A 6381-nucleotide genomic window follows, 5' to 3' on the forward strand; every position below is an offset into this window, starting at 1 on the left:
ACAAACGCCCTCTTCCCAGCTTTGCACGACAAGCCTCACCTCTCCTCTTTAAAAATAACTCCAGCTACTGACATTCACCCACCCAGAAACTGTTGGCAGGGAAGAAAGAAGAGGAGGAACATTCTGTTTCTATGATTACAAATTACAGAACGACTGTGGAATACCACACCTGGAATCTGGGTTTGGTTGCTTACCCGGCTCCTGACAGACAGGGAAACCACACTGTAGGACCCAGGAGAAGCCCAGTGATCACTGGCTGAGCCGCAGAGTTGAGGTGTGGTCATTACTCATGCCCTGCACCTGCCTCAGGAAGTGCCTCCACAGCATGAAAATCTAGGTTGCCCTCCTATCTAATTTCAAAACCCAAATCCTCCATTCACAAACCAAGGCTTTTCATTCACGTAAACAGCTGCACCAACACTGACAATAGTAGAGACACACTGGGTGAGCAAAATTAGCTGGAGCTTCTATCTTCACTCCACTTCAAAAAAGAAAATCCTTTATGGGCTTGAGCTTGTGCAGATGCCATGCGACTCTTCACCATCCACGTTGTTAGGTTCTCAGGCAAGAGAATGGCCTCCTCACATGCCAGCACAGGCTGGTCCCCTCACACCTGCTGGCAACGCCACATCTGAGGGGTGAGCCGCTCAGGGCCCCTGAAACCTCACCTCACTCCCTAACAGGTGGCCGCGAGGGTCCTCTCTGCCACGTGGAGAGAGGCAGTTACCCTTTTCCCGTGCTGGGAAGCTCATCTCCACAGGAAGAAAAGGCAGGCTGCGATGGCAAGGTGGGAGGGAATGATCGAAAGGGAAATGAAGTAAGGTGAAGAGGCTAAATTCAACAGTTTGGGTTCTTGGTGCGTGAGAGGACTTAGGGAAAGGGGAAGCAAATGTATGGCAGAGAAAAACAATGCTGTTAGGGAGCTCAGGGACATTTAAAAAAACCTGTTTGTAGCGGTAGGATGTTAGTCTAGTGTACATACTATCAGTAAAAGGCAGCGTGAACTACCTAGCTGAAAGCTGCCATCCATGATTCATTTTATTCATTTTGAACAGAGGTCAAAGGTTAAAGGAACTTAAGTCAAAAGTTGAACAGCTCAATGGAAGGCATTCAATCTGAGGAGCAGTAGGCCCCTCAGGTGTGGTGCCTTAGAAACAGCCCTTGAATAGCTCTCTCAACTTGAGTGCCAGTGAACTGAAGCAACAAGTTACCTGCCCCATACACCCAACATACAATGGTGGGACAGGTGTAGGGTAACCAACAGACACACTCCAGTTCAATGTGTGCAGAAATGAAAGGTCACTGATCCACAGAAATTCTGAAGTCCTGCAAAGCATAGGTTGGCAGGTCCTTCATTAGGATTCAAGGCCAGGGAACACCTCCTTCATGGTTTTCTGCTTCACTCTCCGGACACTTGGCTCCGCCTTAAAAATTATCTTTCCATTTCCTTGGAAAGTAGCTTGTGTTTGCAGATGTGTACCTTTCTCAGTCTGCTTCCTGGCTGAAGAAGTTTGGAGGACTAAAGGTCTTTTTATTTTGTAATCCTCTTTCCCTTTCAGTCTAAGTTTACAAAGTTTCTGCAGATATGATTCCCTCAAAGTTTCTGCAAATACAATTCCCTCAAAAATACCATATGTCTTCTGTGAATCTTATTGGACTTCACTCCCTTAGACAAAAGCCACAACCACAAATTCCTTCAAGACAAGCCCTTCTCTTCATCTGCTGAGATGACTGAGACACCACACTTAAGCTTCTTAGAAGCCCTATTGCTAGACCAGACAGATTTCCAAGACACCACTTTGTATCTTTCTAAGATCTTAAGCGATTGTACAACCACACCCTCAGCTTCATCTTTAGACCATCTTGTTTTCCTGCAAGCGCTCTGAATTTGATCTCTGCCAAAAACCCATTTCTCAATTCTCCTGATTTTTTCCAGAAAAAAATTAATCATTTATTAACATAAAGAGACTGATAATTCCCAAAACCAGCAATTCCTGTGACCCCTTGTGTTTACTATTCTACCTGTCACTTCACCTTTCACATTTTACTATAATCATCAAGGGGAAGGCAGGAAGCACATTAACACTCCACCAGGAAATCATTTCAGCTAGACCATCTAGTTAATTAGGTACAATTTATAGGTATAAGGGAGTGACTATCACGTGAGAATCACTGGGACCACTTTAGAAGCTGGCTACAATACTTGTACAACAAAGAACAGAGCCTGAACCAAGATGGCGCAGTAGAAGGACATGCTATCACTCCCTCTTGCGAGAACACCAGAATCACAACTAACTGCTGAACAATCAAGGACAGGAAGACACTGGAACTCACCAAAAAAGATACCCCACATCCAAAGACAAAGGAGAAGCCACAGTGAGATGGTAGGAGGGGCACAATCACAGTAAAATCAAATCCCATAACTGCTGGGTGGGTGACTCACAAACTGGAGAACACTTATACCACAGAAGTCCACCCACTGGAGTGAAGGTTCTGAGCCCCAGGTCAGGCCTCTGAACCTGGGGGTCCAGCACAGGAGGAGGAATTCCTAGAGAATCAGACTTTGAAGGCTAGTGGGATTTGATTGCAGGACTCTGACAGGACTGCGGGAAACAGAGACTCCACTCTTGGAGGGCACACACAAAGTAGTGTGCGCATCGGGACCCAGGGGAAGCAGCAGTGAACCCAGGGGAGACTGAACCAGATCTACCTGCTGGTGTTGGAGGGTCTCCTGCAGAGGCAGGGGGTGGCTGTGGCTCACCGTGGGGAGGGGGACACTGGTGGCAGAAGTTCTGGAAGGTACTCACTGGCCTGAGCCCTCCCAGAGCCTGCCATGGGTCCCACCAAAAAGCCTGCAGGCTCCAGTGTTGGGTCACCTCACGTCAAACAGGGAGGGAACCCAGACCCACCCATCAGCAGACAAGCAGATTGGAGTTTTACTGAGCTCTGCCCACCAGAGCAACAGCCAGCTCTACCCACCACCAGTCCCTCTAATCAGGAAACTTGCACAAGCCTCTTACATAGCCTCATCCACCAGAGGGCAGACAGCAGAAGCAAGAAGAACTACAATCCTGCAGCCTGTGGAACAAAAACCACATTCACAGAAAGATAGACAAGATGCAAAGGCAGAGGGCTATGTACCAGATGAAGGAACAAGAAAAAACCCCAGAAAAACAACTAAATTAAGTGGAGATAGGCAACCTTCCAGAATAAGAATTCAGAATAATGATAGTGAAGATGATCCAGGACCTTGGAAAAAGAATGAAGGCAAAGATCGAGAAGATGCAAGAAATGTTTAAGAAAGACCTAGAAGAAATAAAGAACAAACAGAGATGAACAATACAATAACTGAAATGAAAACTGCACTAGAAGGAATCAATAGGAGAATAACTGAGGCAGAAGAACAGATAAGTGACCTGGAAGACAGAATGGTGGAACTCACTGCTGCTGAACAAAATAAAGAAAAAAGAATGAGAAGAAATGAAGACAGCCTAAGCGACCTCTGGGACAACATTAAACGCAACAACATTTGCATTATAGGGGTCCCAGAAGGAGAAGAGAGAGAGAAAGGACCTGCCAAAATATTTGAAGACATTATAGTCAAAAACTTCCCTAACATGGGAAAGGAAATAGCCACCCAAGTCCAGGAAGCACAGAGAGCCCCATACAGGATAAACCCAAGGAGAAACACGCCAAGACACATAATAATCAAATTGGCAAAAATTAAAGACAAAGAAAAATTATTGAAAGCAGCAAGGGAAAAACGAAAAATAACATACAAGGGAACTCCCATAAGGTTAACAGCTGATTTCTCAGCAGAAACTCTACACGCCAGAAGGGAGTGGCATGATATACTTAAAGCGATGAAAGGGAAGAACTTAAAACCAAGATTACTCTACCCGGCAAGGATCTCATTCAGATGCGATGGAGAAATCAAAAGCTTTACAGACAAGCAAAAGCTAAGACAATTCAGCACCACCAAACCAGCTCTACAACAAATGCTAAAGGAACTCTAAGTCGGAAACGCAAGAGAAAAAAAGGGCCCACAAAAACAAACCCAAAACAATTAAGAAAATGGTCAGAGGAACATACATATCAATAATTACCTTAAAAGTGAATGGATTAAATGCTCCAACCAAAAGGCACAGACTGGCTGAATGGATACAAAAACAAGACCCGTATATATGCTGTCTACAAGAGACCCACTTCAGACCTAGGGACACATACAGACTGACAGTGAGAGGATGGAAAAAGATATTCCATGCAGATGGAAATCAAAAGAAAGCTGCAGTAGCAGTACTCACATCAGATAAAATAGACTTTAAAATAAAGAATGTTACAAGAGACAAGGACATTACATAATGATCAAGGGATCAATCCAAGAAGAAGATGTAACAATTATAAATATATATGCACCCAACATAGGAGCATCTCAATACATAAGGCAAGTGCTAACAGATATAAAAGGGGAAATGGACAGTAACAGAAAGATAATGGAGGACTTTAACACCTCACTTACACCAATGGACAGATCATCCAAAATGAAAATAAATAAGGAAACAGAAGCTTTAAATGTCACAATAGACCAGACAGATTTAACTGATATTTATAGAACATTCCATCCAAAAACAGCAGATGACACTTTCTTCTCAAGTGTGCCCAGAACATTCTCCAGGTTAGATCACATTTTGGGTCACAAATCAAGCCTCAGTAAATTTAAGAAACTTGAAATCATATCAAGCATCTTTTCTGACCACAATGCTATGAGATTAGAAATCAATGACAGGGAAAAAAATGTAAAAAACAAAAACACATGGAGGCTAAACAATACATTACTAAATAACCAAGAGATCACTGAGGAAATCAAAAAATACCTAGAGACAACTGACAATGAAAACACAGCGACCCAAAACCTATGGGATGTAGCAAAAGCAGTTGTAAGAAGGAAGTTTAGAGCTATACAAGTCTACCTCAAGAAAGAAGAAAAATCTCAAATAAACGATCTAAACTTACACCTAAAGGAACTAGAGAAAGAAGAACAAACAAAACCCAAAGTTAGCAGAAGGAAAGAAATCATAAAGATCAGAGCAGAAATAAATGAAACAGAAACAAAGAAAACAATAGCAAAGATCAATAAAACTAACAGCTGGTTCTTTGAGAAGATAAACGAAATTGATAAACCATTAGCCAGTCTCATCAAGAAAAAGAGGGAGAGGACTCAAATCAATAAAATTATCAATAAAATTAGAAATGAAAAAGGAGAAGTTACAACAGACACCGCAGAAATACAAAGCATCCTAAGGGACTACTACAAACAACTCTATGCCAATAAAATGGACAACCTGGAAGAAATGGACAAATTCTTAGAAAGGTATAGCCTTCCAAGACTGAAACAGGAAGAAATAGAGAGTATGAACAGACCAATCACAAGTAATGAAATTGAAACTGTGATTAAAAATCTTCCAACAGGGCTTCCCTGGTGGCGCAGTGGTTGGGAGTCCGCCTACCGATGCAGGGGACACGGGTTCGTGCCCCGGTCCGGGAGGATCCCGCGTGCCACGGAGCGGCTGGGCCCGTGGGCCATGGCCGCTGAGCCTGCGCGTCCGGAGCCTGTGCTCCGCTGCGGGAGAGGCGACAGCAGTGAGAGGTCCGCGTACCGCAAAAAAATAAAAATTAAAAAAATAAAAAAATAAAATCTCCCAACAAACAAAAGTCCAGGACCAGATGTCTGCACAGGTGAATTCTATCAAACATTCAGAGAAGACCTAACACCCATCCTTCTCAAACTCTTCCAAAAAATTGCAGAGGAAGGAACATTCCCAAACTCATTCTATGAGGCCACCATCACCCTGATACCAAAACCAGACAAAGATACTACAAAAAAGGAAAATTACAGACCAATATCACTGATGAATATAGATGCAAAAATCCTGAATAAAATACTAGCAAACAGAATCCAACAACACATTAAAAGGATCATACATCATGATCAAGTGGGATTTAACCCAGGCATGCAAGGATTCTTCAATATATGCAAACCAATCAATGTGATACACCATATTAACAAACTGAAGAAGAAAATCCATATGATCATCTCAATAGATGCAGAAAAAGCTTTTGACAAAATTCAACACCCATTTATGATAAAAACTCTCCAGATAGTGGGCATAGAGGGAACCTACCTCAACATAATAAAGGCCATATACGACAAAACCACAGCAAACATCATTTTTAATGGTGAAAAACTGAAAGCATTTCCTCTAAGATCAGGAACAAGACAAGGATGTCCACTCCCGCCACTATTATTCAACATAGTTTTGGAAGTCCTAGCCACGGCAATCAGAGAAGAAAAAGAATTAAAAGGAATACAAATTGGAAAAG

General features: G+C 42.8%; 1 protein-coding gene across 14 annotated transcripts in view; it reads right to left on the minus strand.

The window, feature by feature from the left end:
- The window catches only part of LMO7 (LIM domain 7), a 200725-nt gene that overhangs the window by 96550 nt on the left and 97794 nt on the right, over nt 1–6381 (minus strand). The window lies entirely within an intron of this gene.

Source organism: Monodon monoceros, unplaced genomic scaffold (assembly GCF_005190385.1).
Source record: "Monodon monoceros isolate NGI ecotype Baffin Bay Population unplaced genomic scaffold, NGI_Narwhal_1 Super_Scaffold_8, whole genome shotgun sequence".
Classification (NCBI taxonomy): domain Eukaryota; kingdom Metazoa; phylum Chordata; class Mammalia; order Artiodactyla; family Monodontidae; genus Monodon; species Monodon monoceros.